Genomic DNA, 14,171 nt, shown 5'->3' with positions numbered 1-14,171 from the left:
AGTACTTCTTAAGCACCAATCAAAAACCAAGTCAATAAATAGCTGTATTCATTTGTTGGATAATCCTTGATATGTAATATGGCCACCTTTGCTGCCAGCATTATTGGCAGAACATGAGACAAGAAGAAGGCAACAAAGACCACACTTCAAACTTGTAAATTTGGGAACTTCCATCTCCCTTTTTGTGTAACAGTTATAATTTTGTTCCAAGACAGTCTGGGTGGATGAGAGTCCCAAATAAAATTCAGTAAGATATTCATCTCTTTCTGTATCGTACCTGATAGGATTAAACTGGACAGATCTTCAAAAAAATAAATATTTCACTACAATGTTTCCATCATGCGGGCTTCTTCTGGAGCTAAATAGAAGGGGCTAGAGATTCCTGTCAAGTGGTTTAGGGGGTTCTGTATCACTTTATCTGTGTTTCAGAATGTTGAACCTCATATGATTGAAAATATATGATCAATGTTCTGAAGCGTCAAACGTTAGGTGAGATAATGTTTGCATTTAGATTGGAGTACATTGGGGATCCGGAAATTTGCCCTTTTCTCCACTGTAGTGCAATCTCGGAGTTGAAATATGTGTAATTAGCAGGGGGATGTAGTGAGTACAGGGAGCCCTCCATCCTCAAAAAACACAGCATTTTTTGTTGTAGTTGTTGACTTGTTGATATTTCGAAATGTCAATCATATAGTCTCAACCATATGAGGTTTGACATTCTGAAACATCAATAATACAACACAGAACAATTTAGAGCTATATCTGAGAAGAGGGACCCCTAATAGTTACGTTTTTCCATGAATCCTGGTGAGAACTCTCCCAACTGTATCTTTTGTGTGTCACAGATCATGTTCAATGGAAGAATCATTTGACACATCTGTAAACATATCCTGTGAGCCCTGTATAAGTTATGTAAACTCTGGAGGCTGGGAAGCAGCCTGTAGTTAGTGTGTCCTGGTTGACATATTGCCCTATATAAGTAATGTATACAGTAAAGGCTGGGTTACCTGTAGAACACAGTCCTATGTGAAGCAGCCTATAGCTAGTGTGTCTGGGTTGACTGTTGATATAACTTCCTGGGCTCAATTTTGCTTTTTGTGAGTTGTTAAGGTATTCGTTGCTAGTACTGCAAGAATGGGGGGCAGGAGTCAGGCTTACCTGATAACCCTGGGCAGTGTGAACAACTTGGAAGTGAGCCAGTTAGTGTAAACCTGTACTCATGAGACATGCTGTAGCATTTGTTAAATCCAGATAAAGTCTTCCCTGTTTCTGTATTTCTTTAAAACCACACAAGAGACCATTCAGGAGAGTCAAAAGCCTTGTGTAAATCCATGAAAATGACATAATTGCTGCCAATATTATTGGCATGTGTAGTTAAAACTGTATTCTGCATTCTTAGCCTTATCTCTTATTTTTGAAACTTCGTATCTGTCCAGTTTTACTGTGTCACTCTGGACTGTCACACATCAGCCGACTGCTATCCTTCTCCATAAAGATGAATTACTGGCGATTGCAAAGGGTTTTCTTTCATGCTGTGTGTCATGTATGATAATAAGGGATTCTGATTTATGGTCCTTACAAAAATTTAATTCCATTTTCATAAAGCAAAATCCTGGAATTATACCCACAATTTTTAAGTGTAATTTATGGTCATTACCATGATTTTATTATAATTTTTCAGCATAGATAGATAGATAGATAGATAGATAGATAGATAGATACATAGATAGATAAATAGATATATATATAGATATGCAAAGTCAAAACATATTTGGTGTATATAACATTCAGTAAAGTAAACTGGCATTACTATAAGTAGTAAATGTAAGAAGAAATACTGGATGTGATGAATAAGTCCTTTGACCTAAAAATGCAAAATTCCGTAAATCTCATGTTTTTAAGATACTTCAAATTTGGTATTTAGTGGTACTTTTCCTGGTAAAACAGAAAACCGGGGTCCTGACCATGATTCTGAAACTCTTCTGGTCAAGGAGGAGACTGAAGAGCATATCCACTAGATTTCACATTACTTCAGTGCTAGCATTTCCATGAGCTCTGCAGGGTTTTATCAACACAATCCTTACCAATGAGTGTCAGTGTTGCTTACACATTGTTTTTTCACAAAATGTATAAAACTTTTTTTCCCAGTGTAAAATGATAATTCACAATGAGAGGCAGGAGCAGAAAATATGAAATGAAGGACATTTTAACTAGTCAAAAGACAAATTCCAGTTCTGGGCACATAAAGTATAACTAGACACCACTCCAAGAATAATAATTGAAACTGTAATTCACCCTCAGAAATGATAAACCAGTTTTCTCTCTCACTCTCTCTCTCTCTCTCTCTATATATATATATATATATATATATATATATATAATCTAACTAAGTGCACACAAAGATCAGTCTTTCAGGAAAAGTTGTATCAGGGATGTTTAGTGTCCAAGAAAAGTTATACTTTAGTTTACAAGGAAGTATTTATTGAGGGCTTAATATGAGTGGACTTCAGTGAAGGCTCCGTCTCGTAATATTTTATTGACAAGCTTACAATATAGAATGACTTAGTGGTGGTTTTGTTTTCTTCCTTGTTTTTATTTTACATTTCTATTGTAATAGTTAGAAGACCCCTGAAAAGAGAGCAGTGTGAGTAAATATTTGTATCTGCTAAGAAATAGCAAAGTACATTAAAAGGTAGTCATCAAAATTACTGTAACTTTCTAGTCAGTCATGTCAGCAACACCTGCAGCCACAAGAGACTCAATCTAATACATTTGGAACTGTGTAACCAAGTACCTGGAGTGCTTTTAAAAGTTCTCCATTAGTGTTTTGGAAAACCAGGGAACATCTTGTAAATCGTGTCTTGGAGATAAAAGGTTATTTGAAACATTGTCCAGACAATGTTATGCATAATTAGGAGGAAAGGTGATCAAGCCTATTGTAAAATTTTATAACTACACTATTCAGGTAGTCTGTACCTTTACTCAATGAAAACACAGAGTCAGTTCTGCTGTTATGACATTCATTTACTGCATACGAGGTATTTTCACATCTAGCTTAACAATGAAAGATATACACAAATAACAAAACCGTACTTCAGCTTACAGCATCAGATCTGTAAGGACAGGAAAATCAAAGTCTCTGATACAAAAGAAAAAGTCCCAATCTTTATAGTGTCTTTCCTGCCTGCATCAGCAGTTTAGAGAATTTGCCAGAATAATAAGTCTTTCCTTTGAAGCTGGTCTGCTGACAGTTTGTTTTCCATATTTCAAACATTTTGTTCCTGAAGGATGACTCCTCTGCCTTGCTCTTATCTCGCACGTTCTGCTGATGAGACACAGCTGCTTACAAGAGTTTGTCTTGACCTGCGTGTAAATAATAAATTTCACAAACTGCATAGTTTATACAAGATAAAATATTTTACTTCTGACTCCTAATAACAATGAATGCCAAGCTATATGTTTTGCCAATAGTTCAAACTAAGTGCACTCTACACACTGAAATGCAGAATATTTATTTTACATTTTCAGAAAAAATCCACTGAAATCCATTTTTAACCTGTTTGTTACTCTCACAATTCCCTCCTTTCAATTAAAAAATGGAAAATGGCTGTCCATTTTCAACTTCAGTTGTACACATTGAAACCTTTTCCGATTTATTTAGGTTAACCATCATAGGTTCATAGGTTCATAGGTAGATACTAGGCTATCTGCCCTAGGGCATTTATAAGCCTAGCCAGAGTGTATTTGGCTTCCGCCTCCCTATTAGATTAGCCTACTGTGCCTCTGTAAAGTAGGTCACAGAAGGTACCCTTTAAGATTAGTTTACTGTGCCTCTGTCTAGCAGGGACACAGAAGAGATCCCAGGAGTGAATTTGCGATTTCCCATCCACGCATCCAGATTTCACTTGAAGAGGGTCAGCGAGGGGCTATGTCTAACATGAATTGGGATTCTATTCCAGAGTGAGGGGAGCCTCTGCAAAATGAATCTGTCCCTCCAGCATGTCCTATTTATTTTTGTACTGAGGTTTAAGTCCCTGGAGTGTGTAGCTCTAAGGGACTTGGATTTTTTGAGGTGGAGCATGTCCATTAATTCTGGGTTTGACATGGCTTTGTACATCAGGCATAAATCGCCTCTGAGTAGGCGGTAAGCAGCTGAGTAGAGCTGGAGTTTCTTTAGTCGAGCTGCATAGGACTTCTGTTTGCAGCCCATGATCCTCTTGGTGAGGTACTTTTGGGGTCTCTCCAGTTGCTGCAGGTGTCGGGTAAGGTACGTCCTAAAAGGGGCATTGTATTCAATTATGGGCCTGATGAGTGACGAGTAGAGGGGCACAATGACCTCTCTTGATCTAGATGTGAACCCTTTCGTGATAAGGTGGGCTATATAGAAGGTCTTTCTAACCACTTTGGCAACGTGATTATCAAAGGAGAGATTACTATCTACGTTGGTCCCCAAATCTCTAATTACTTCTTCTGTACTTAATGGATTACCACCTATGTGGTAATTTGTGGGCACCTTGTTTTTCCCAAAGGGGATGCCTATGCACTTTTTAGCATTTAGCTTGAGGATGTGGCTCTGGCACCAAGCATCCATCTCTGTGAGACCCTTTTGGAGGATGCTTGTGTCAGCTGGAGAGTCGATTATGGCCCCCAGTTTGCAGTCATCTGCGAACTTTGTCAGCCATAATCCCCCTGTGTTAGCCTGAACCTCAGAGAAGTATATACCGAACAAGAGAGGTCCCAGAACTGAGCCCTGTGGGACGCCACTTGTAACTGGTTTGGATTCGGACATGGCACCTGCGATTCTGACCATGTGGGTAGCCAGTTTGCAACCCATCTTGTGATATATGGGTTGATATTTAAGCTGGTAAGCTTATTTATGATGCCCGAGTGGGGTATTGTGTTGAAGGCTTTTGTGAGGTCCAAGTAGGCTGTGTGGACTACCTTGCCCTCATCTATGGCTTTGGTAACTGTTTCAAAGAAGTCAACTAGGTTTACGAGGCAAGATCTGCCCTTAACAAAGCCAAATTGGGTAGGGTCCAGTGTCTGGAGGCTCCCAATGCACATCCATGCCAACCTAGTTCAACAGTATTATCGACATGGTTTATTTCCCAAACTTGCATTTTTCCTGTTTGACACTCTACCCCAAGGGCTGCAGTGAGTACAATCAGCACAATAACAAACAGAATCTTCATTATGTACAATAATATAACCTCTTCACATAAGAGGTATTAATCTGAAAAGTTGTTTTGATAGATGCTTTTTTAACTGTTTCAGACTTGGCATTTGTCATGAGTCTACAAAAAAAACCACAAAACATGAAGTAACAATGACTTTTAACTGATTTCTATGAAAAAGAATCATTTTGCTTTTTTTCTTTCCTTTAACTTTGTACACTAGAGGTCCTAACTGAGCAGTTATTTCAAAGGGTCCTTGCCAATTACTATCCCATGGACCATCTGTCTGGCACATCTTGACTAAGACCTGTGTCCCAGAGGGAAGGTGTTCTTCTGGCATAACAGGATCCTTTGACCGTAATTTGAATGCTTGCATTTTTGATAAACTTTAGCACAATTCAGAAATATCCTTTAACCATTGTTGATGCTGTGCGATTTCTAATAATGGTCTGTTTGTACTAACAGTAGGATCGAATGGCAATTGTACAAGCATTTTTCTGCCTGTCATGACTTCAAAAAGTGAAATCCCTGTTTTACTGTGTGGAGTTGCCCTGACACCCAGCAAAATTCCAGGAAATGTTTTACCCAATTTACACCTTTTTCCAAGCAGGCTTTCTTAAGGCGTTCCTTAAGAGTCCTATTCATTCTTTCAGCAATCCCATTGGACTGAGGATGGTAAGGACCATGAAATCATTGCTGGATACCAAGCAAATCACGCAAAGCTTTCATCGGTTTACTGACAAATTGTGGCCCATTATCGGATTCGATAACTCGTGGCCATCCCCAATGACAAAAAATGTTTTTCCATAAGGCTTTTGCTGTAGCCTTAGCCGTCATTGTTTTGGTAGGAATTGCTTTTACCCATTTTGAAAAAACATTATCTACCACTAGAAGATACCTGTACCCACCTTTAGCTGGGGGTAATGGACCTGCAAAGTCAATTTGGATGGCATACCAAGGTCCATCCACTGGAGTTACCCTTAGTAACTGTGGCTTTTTCAATTGAGCATTAACCTGCAAACATATTAAGCACTCAGCATGCATTAAATCACAGATTTTCTTTAACTGTGGATGTCAGTACTTGTTCTTTACAATGGGCCATAACTTTTGTGTCCCCAAATGTCCCAATACCTGATGATTAAATTTCACTAACTGTCATGCCTGTTGGTACGGTATATAAGGAAGAATAGAACTGTATTCAAAACATTTTGCATAATATTGCCGTGGACTTTTTTTCCTACAAGAGTACATTTTTCTAACTCTTCATGCAGTCCAAACCTATTTTGGATCTGCAGCAAGTCATGCTGCAAATTCTGAGCTGAAAATGTTTGTATTGCGTGTACTGCAGTGGTTTTATTTGGTACACCAGAAAGGTGTTCTGTAGGATACAATTGCATTCCTTCCTTGGCTGCCTTTTTTGCCATCTGATCAGCATAGTTATTTAACTGAAAGATTTCATTTGTAGCTTTTTGATGGGCTTTTACCTTTAAGATACTGTAGCAACCCACAAGGGACTGACAACGAACCAAATTTCAAATAGTCTGTAACACAGAAGCATGCGTGAGTGGTTTTCCCATATTATCAACAAACCCTCTTCTTGCACATGTAGACATATGCAGCCGCAGAGAATTAACTATGTATGCACTGTCTGAAAAGATATTGACAGGTGGAAAATGCTGTAACACATAAAGAACTGCTTCCAGTTCAGCTCGCTGAGCAGACATGTGTCCCGGTAACTGAATCAGAGTCAGCTGTCCCATAGAAGGGTTTTCTGCGACTACTGCAAATCCAGTCCGATATTGTCCATTGCCCCAAAATCGAGCGCCGTCAACAAAGATGGATAGCCTGTCTTCCTGAAAATCAGGAGACAGAATGGGCTTTCCTGGATTTGAAATGTGCCTAATGCATTTGTGTCGTTTTCCTTCATATCCCATGAAGTTAGATAAGTAATACATATTTCCTGCCTTTATTGTAACTTGCTTGACACTAAATAATGCCAACCATTTTGCAAACACTGCTTCACTGACGTCATCAATCAGTTTATTTAGCCGAGTCTCATTTACCAAAGCCTGTATGGCATAATGTAGTGTCTGTACTATAATGTCATTGGAGAAAGCTGTTAGGTATTTTGTTTGTTTTAAACCCCAATAAATGGCCAAAAGTTGCTGAAGGCATGGTTGTGTCATCTTTCTACTGAAGAATGTAATGGGGCGTAAAGTCTTTTCCATTCTAGCATCAGAGCCATGAGGCTACTCCTGTAAAAGCAGAGAGTGTGTTGGGTCCAGCTGCTGCCTGTAACACAAAAGGACGTGTTAAGCTTGGAGCTACTAATTCTGTAGCCTTGGCCAATGCTGCCTTTAAATCACAAAAAGCTATCTTCCTTTGGTCCCCACTCCAGAAAGGGTAATTCTTTCTGGCTAGAAAGTATGTCATGCAGAGGAACTGCCATGCTGGCATAATTCTCTATGAATTCCCAATTATAATTCATAATACCTAGAAATTTGTGCAAATCCGGAATGGTAACCGGTTTATCCATTTGCAAAATTCCCTGCACCCTCTCCGAACAAGGAGTACTTAGAAATTTTACTTCAGATGACATGAATTGCACTTTTTCACTCCTAACTTTAAACCCTGCCTCCTGCAGTGTTTGAAGGACCTGTATCACTTTAGCTAAATGCTGTTTTTTTTGTTTCAGACTGTATTAGTATGTCATCAGTGTAATGCAAAACAGAATCATCAGATTCTAGACCTTGTAGTATTCCTCCAACTATTTGGTGAAATATAACCAGACTGTTTTGAAACCTCTGCGGTAACCGCATCATGACATACTGTTCATTTTGAAAAGTAAAAGCAAACCTTTGCCAATCTTTTTCCTGCAGTGGTACTGCAAAGAAACCATTAGCTAAGTCTATGACTGTAAACCACTGACTTTGTGGTTTTATTCTTGCTGCTAGCTCTGGGACCACTGGAATCAGATAAGCCCAAGGAGTCATAAATTGGTTTACCTTTCGTAAATCAATACCCAAACAGTAAGTGCCATCTTTCTTTTTAACTGGCCATATGGTTGAATTTGTAGGGCTGTTTCCCTTTTGAATTATTCCCACGTCAAGCCATCATTGTATGCAGTTTTGCATGCTTGTTTCTGCTTCATTTGGGATTGGATACTGTTTTTGAAACGGTGGAATGAAATCTTCGTCACTACCTACAGAAACTGCTTCCTGTAGATTCCCGCAGTCTGTGGGCCCATGAGACCACAAAGTAGGGAACTGTTGTTTTACCTTTGACCATACTTCATTTTCAGTAGGGCTGATAGTATGGCCCTTTTCAGAACTGGTTGATGCATGTATTGCCTCAATCATACACAACATTGGACCTTGTCCTTGCCATATAATGCCATTAGGAAGGTCTATGACAATTCCCAGTTTGGACAATATATCCATTCCCAGGATTGTGGAAGTGCAAGAATTATGCATCAGAAATACCCCTTTCACTGGTTCCCCTTGACGGAGAATTGTACTTGTACAGGTTTACTACCTATGGCTAGACATCCAGAGCCATTAAAACCTGAAATACATGCACGTTTAGACAAGTCAGGAGGCAAATGCCTACCTGTCACTGAGACAGCCGCTCCTGTATCTAGAAGAGCATCTTCCTACAGATTCCCCTCTACCCAAATGTTAATAAGTGGTTGTCTGTCTTTCCCCTTCTCGAAGTTAGTCAAGAAAGAGACTTGGGTGGGGGGGGGTCACACCCCTATAGTGCTTCTGCTTCGCACCCCGAATCATCAGTGGTATTGGACTGCAAAGGACATAATTGCAGTGTTTCTTCAACTTCTTCACAGTCAACATAAGAAGATTGATTGAGTTCCTGATGCAAGACTATTTGCTGCTGATAATTAGGATTTACTGAACCCTCAGGAACAAAGTCAGAAGGAACAGTTGTATCCTGTGTGCTAACAATATTACCTTGTACATTGACACTAGGTGTCACACCATCCCTTTGCTGTACTGGAAATACTGACTGTTGAGTGTTTGTGGTATATAGGGGTTGCTGCTGTAGTCCCCTATTACCCTCTATCACATATTGCTGTGAAGTGTACTGCTGTGTTTGTATTTCTGGCTGCATTACCTGTTGCTGTCATGGTACACGTGGCTTATCAAAATGTTTTACGGTAAGAAACTTACCCTTTGCCTCTTGTTCCTGGTGCCATCTGCAATAATATTTACAATCATTTTTAGTATGACCCACCTGTTTACACAAATAACAAATAAGCTGTCTCTTTGGAGGACCATCTACAGATTGATTAACTTGAGAAGCAAACTGAGTGGCTGGGGGAGCTGATGCTGTCCGTTGTTGCCAATGTATAACATACCCTTGATATGATTGTTCTGTTACCTGCTGTGGGACTTGCTGTCCCTGATTAATCCATCTCCCATGTCCCCTTCCCCTTACCTCACTAACAATGGGTGCAGAACGAGGAGTGTAAATCTTTTGCTTATGAACAGCATTATCTTTACACATAATACATGCTGCCAGCAATTTATCTACTAACTCTGTGAGTGTATTTGAAGATTCTTCATAAATAAGTTTAATATCACCTGGGACACCTTCCAAATGATCTAAAAAGGAGCGCATAATAGCTTTTTGAAAATTGTCATCTTTCATATCTTTTTCATCACTGCCATTATCTAGCATATGTGCCAGCTGGTAATGTTCAGCCTGTTCTTTCAAGGAATCGCAGACTGTTATTTGAAACTGATCTAAAAGTGTTGGTGTGAGAGATTGCCTTCTAGTGTATGCTAACAATACTGCTGTCATTCTTGGGTGTTTAGTTTGTATTATAAAATCCAAGAAAATGCTCAGCAAACGGATATCTCTTCAAAATGTTTATTGTAGATAATCCAAATCACACGGAAAGCAAGCAAAAAGTCCACCAAGTAAGGATTAAGCCACTATAAGCGCTTTCGTCCCCAAAAGTACACATTAACATGGAACTTCATCAGATGGCAGAAAAAGACATCATATCCTTTAAATACATTTATGTGACATCACTTCCCTCCAGAAGGACAAATAAATAAATAGTAACCACAACTCATACATTATTTTAAAAGTCAGCAATTATAAATAATTAAATGTATGCATCCTGTAAAACATTTTTTTTAAAAAAGTATATGTTAAAAGGTATAGTAGAAAATAAAAAGTAAAAAAATGTTTTTTATAAAAAGTACATCCTACAAGCAACATATATAGCACTATAATTTAAAACAGCTTAAACAGCTCTGTGCCTTGCATTGGCTCAAATACAACCAGCAAACCCAACAGGGAAAGCCAGAATAGAAAACCTATGTTAGTCATCCATGCAGTGCTTTTAGCATTTAGATTTAATACCTTCTGGTTTGGCATTTTCTGGGTCTGATATTGTTGATTGTAGTATACCTTCTACCACTGTATCTATGATTAATGTCTTTCATTTGCCTCCCTTGTCTGTGAGTGTCAATAGCACACAGGACTTTAAAGTCTATAATTTTACAGAATTGCAGTTAGATGTGCATCTGTGTGATTTATTGGCAAAAGGTTTTTCTTTTATACCTTCTAAATCGGTCAGTGTAGTTGATTGTATTATGGACCTCAAACAATATGTGAGAAAACTGAATTTGCATTTACTCTTTCAGGGAGTTGAGAAGGTTATCCTCCCAATAAAAGTTTCTAGTACTTACAATCCCCCTTTACACCCCCTGTTGGACATTTTTGAAAAAGTTTGTGAAATTGACATCAGAGCGTACTGCACCCAGAAAAGTGGCTTGTCCTTAATGATTCCAAATAATTTAAGTGACAAGGGCTATGAAACCCGACAAGGGGGCAGTGTTGTATTAATGCATCAGAGTGACTATATTAGCAAAATGTATGAAGTCATTGACACCCCTACATATATAGAAAGCTCCTTAAATGAGTTGAATGTGGCTTACAGAAAAATTAGAGGGCACTTGGAAGACCTAGTTATAGAAAGACTTATTTCTGTAGACGAATTACATTTTTTGTCTACTGATTTTCCTGTTACACCAGTCATTTTTGGGATTCCCAAGATGCATAAGAATTTATGCCAGCCCCCTATGCGCCCTATTGTGGATGCGAGAGCTTCCATTACAAACCCTATGGCAAGGTTCCTAGATATTGAACTAAAGAGTTACTTAAAAGGGAACCCTTGCTGTGTAAAGATTCCAGGGATTTTTTGAGGGAGATAAATGAAATCAAGTTTGATAAATCATATGTTTTGATTACAATCGATGTGAAGGATCTTTACAGTGTAATTCTACATGATATAGGTACAGAATGTTTTTTTGAATATTTTTTTTCAGTTGGTCTACCACATGATAGGTGTATTATGTTGGTACATTTATTGGACTTGGTGCTGCGTAATAATTTTGTTCTATTTGATAAGAAATACTATCTGCAAGCTCAGGGGGTGGCCATGGGTGCGCCATGTGGTGGGTTATATGCTAACATTGTTATACTGGAATGGGAAAGGAGGTTTTTGACACAGTCCACCTTCTTTCCAGACTGCCACATGTACACCCGCTTCCTTGACTACATTTATTTTATGGAAGGCGCCCAAGAACCTGATTAATCCATTTTTGGATTATATAAATGCTACCACTTCCTTTTTACAATTTACACACACCATTGAAGAGACTAGTATAGCATATTTGTATGTTTTACTGAAAAAAGATTATGTACTTAATAGATTTGTGGCTGAAATACACCGAAAGGAGACCTAACAGTTTTCTCCACTTCACGAGCTGCCACCCCTTTTCCCAAAAACAAGGTGTGGTAAAAGGCCAATTTGTTAGAGCAGTCAGAAAGGTGAGCCTATGGGATGACTTTTTAATTGAATATAATAACTTAAAACACATGTTTTGTAAGAGAGGTTACCCCAGGGAACTCACCGAAAACATCATGGGTGAAATAGTTGAAAAGAGAAGGAATACTTTCAGCCTATCTTAGATCTACAGACCAGTACTCCTTCATCAAACCGTGAAACTCTTACACCACATCAGGGTGGTATAGGTGGGGTTTATACTGCTACATCCACAGAAGCTATTTGTAATTTTAATATGGCCTGTAGTCAGGGTTTATCAAAAGTGTGTTTTCTTACCACCTTTGCTTATGACTCTAATAATGTTCTTTACATTTTGAGTAAAAACTGGGAACTTCTAATGAGTGATAGTACCATTAGGGGTTCCATTGGTGCTAAACCCATTTGTGTGTATAAGAGGAGTCGAAATCTAAAGAATATATTGGAGTGTAATGTGAATAGTACAGAATTTAGTTTCACACATAAATGTGGGAGATGCAAATTTTGTTCCTTTATTTTTGAGAGTAATGAAGTTAAAATCAATAATATTAAACTAAGGTTGTGATTTAAGGGCTTATGTGATACTGGGATGGTTGTGTATGGTGCAATGTGCGATACATGCCCTTGTTTCTATATAGGAAAAAACGAACGAAAACTTAAAGTCAGAATAGGTGAGCAGGTAAGGAACATCAGGGATAAGTTTGAATTCAATGCCCTTGCTAGGCATACTATACAACACCCAGGCCAAACATTTAAATTTATTTGGGATATAATATCTTGTTCTGAAAGAGGGGGCCTGGCAGTACTTATTAGAAAAAGCAGAGCTAGTGTGGCAGCTCTGTTTGAAGGCTACATGCTGGCCGGGTCTTAATGACAGTCCCCGGGATTCATGAAGCTCAGCGCAAGGATGGCGTTAGCCTTGCGCCAACTGTGTGGCATAGAGATGGGGCAGCAGCACCACATGCATATTAATGAAGGCGTGCTGCCGCAATGTCCACGTACATAGGAAATGTGTGCAAGTGCAGGGGGCGTGTCTAAGCACTGCACGGAGGCATGAACATGTCAGCTGCAGACGCGCAATGTAAAATGCTGGCTAGTACAGCCTGCCTCTAATAGTAATCACTCCTGTCAGTGTCTGTGGATACTGAAATGTATGCAAAGCATACAAGACAGCTTTGCAAACACCCAAAATAAAAAGTAAACACAAAGGCACGTAGCTGAATATTGAGCCCCTGTCCCTTGAACAAATAACATTTAAAACCCCGTGCCCGTATTCCATTGTAGTGTTGATTGTTATACCAAGTGGAAGCGAAAAGCAGCATGTTTGTGCGCCGCTGCCCTTTGCTAAGCCTAGTCCAATGTTTAGGGTTACCTCCTGTCCCACTTTGTGAGGGGCAGTCCCTCTCTGAGCAGTTGTGTCCTTACCACATATATTACAAATAGCAAATGTCCTGCGATTGTAGAACATAATTATGTCCCATATTTTATGTAATAGTTCCATAAAATAGTTATTTCTGTATCTAAAATACCTAAATGTTACAAGAAACAGAATAAGCAACTAAACTGCTACAAGAATAAGCTTTCACTTAAGCATAAAAGTAAAGCACTGTCCTTTGTAATGACCGTGGGTATGTGTCGGCCTGTAAAATCTGATGTGTGTCCCGAAAATGTCCCACTTTGGCCAATTGAAAAGGTGGCAACCATACCAATGGTCAGAGCATTCGCTCAATAACTGCCCATTCGCTTTCCAAGTCGTCCTTGTCTGGACGGCCCAAAGATGAATGGGTATTACCCGGGTCTACCTACCATATCATGAAAGATAAGTATTTGCATGTACCTATGTGCGTGAAGTACAGCATGTGGAAGATCAAATATGCTAGGGTTGTCCTCACAACCATATTGGTACCAGAGATATGTATAGTACGCAATGTGTTCTGTTGTCTGTGCCATGGGCCATCAACCAGAGAAGGGATGGATGGTGTGTGGGGAATATGGGGGGGGGGGTGACGGGTAATGTAATAATTTGCCAAGGGGGGACTGGGTTGGATGTACAATAGGCGAACTGGAGGTGTACCAGGAAGCAGTGGGTGAATCAGAAAGGAGACCAGAGAACATACATTCACATCTGCAATGCACCCTGACAG

The 14,171-nt window shown here is 39.2% G+C and overlaps 1 protein-coding gene across 1 annotated transcript in view; it reads left to right on the top strand.

The window, feature by feature from the left end:
* Positions 1-14,171, top strand: part of MTUS2 (microtubule associated scaffold protein 2) — a 3,916,139-nt gene that overhangs the window by 3,770,549 nt on the left and 131,419 nt on the right. The gene's annotated exons all lie outside the window — the stretch shown is intronic.

Source organism: Protopterus annectens, chromosome 5.part1, assembly GCF_019279795.1.
Source record: "Protopterus annectens isolate FY-2018-M chromosome 5.part1, PAN1.0, whole genome shotgun sequence".
Taxonomy (NCBI): domain Eukaryota; kingdom Metazoa; phylum Chordata; order Ceratodontiformes; family Protopteridae; genus Protopterus; species Protopterus annectens.
Note: the sequence above shows the minus strand (reverse complement) of the source record. Positions and strands in the feature narration are given on the sequence as shown.